At 46.6% G+C, this 893-nt stretch overlaps 1 non-coding gene across 1 annotated transcript; it reads left to right on the forward strand.

The window, feature by feature from the left end:
- Positions 1-506: 506 nt before the first annotated feature.
- Positions 507-580, forward strand: TRNAI-AAU (transfer RNA isoleucine (anticodon AAU)). The gene has a single exon. It is a non-coding gene; the product is annotated as a tRNA-Ile (tRNA).
- Positions 581-893: the final 313 nt, after the last annotated feature.

Here is an 893-nt window from a genome sequence, read left to right on the forward strand (position 1 = left end):
TGGAGACTCAGCAGCAGGCAGCAGGAAATTGCAGGAGGGATGCACGCATCCAGACAAAGAGATCAACAGATGGTTTATGGAAGAGGTGGCATTTGAGAAACTCCAGAAGCATCAACAGGTTCTAGGCATGTGGATGGGCTCATAGAAAAAAAAGTGCAAAGCACTGTGAGTGCTGAACCTCATGGTTCAGACCAAAGGAATTCAAAAAGCACACTCTGGGGCTGCAGAAGTGAAGAAACCTGAATGGAGGGGGTGCGGCTCTGGCTAGGACCTGAAGTGTGATTATTCCTTTCCACGGGACAGCTGCCAGTCTCTGGCTCCCAATTTTTCATTACTAGGGGAGGCAAGGAGGCACCGTGTAGAGCAGATCTCTGAGAGGAAACTTTGTTGGAACCTTCTGGGCATGCGCCAGTGTTTCTGGGCATTCCTTCTCCTCAAGTCCTGCAGGGCAGATCTTAGCTCATCTGGTTCTTGTGTTTCCCTTTCAATAGCAATGGGTCTTGGTTGGCTGATTAGCTCAGTTGGTTAGAGCATGGTGCTAATAACACCAGGGTCCAAGGTTCGATCCCTGTATTGGCCAACTGCCAAAAAAAAAGAAGAAAAAAAAAAGAAAAAGAAAAAAATCAATGGGTCTTTATCTTCATCTGGCCTTGACCCTGATTCTACTCCTGCCTTTGATGCTTCTACCCAAGTTTCAGGTTTGCAGAACCCACCTGAACTTCAATGGCCCTGACAGCACAGGTCTGATACCAACAGGCATGGCCTTTGGCTTGGAGTGAAGAGATCCCTAGCTTGACACAGAGAATGCAACAAGATATATTTCCTTTCTTATTTTCTATGGTGCCTTTCAGCTGATCCCCATCAGTAATAAGCTTACTCCCCAATTCATTAAA

Source organism: Cynocephalus volans, chromosome 2, assembly GCF_027409185.1.
Source record: "Cynocephalus volans isolate mCynVol1 chromosome 2, mCynVol1.pri, whole genome shotgun sequence".
Taxonomy (NCBI): Eukaryota; Metazoa; Chordata; class Mammalia; order Dermoptera; family Cynocephalidae; genus Cynocephalus; species Cynocephalus volans.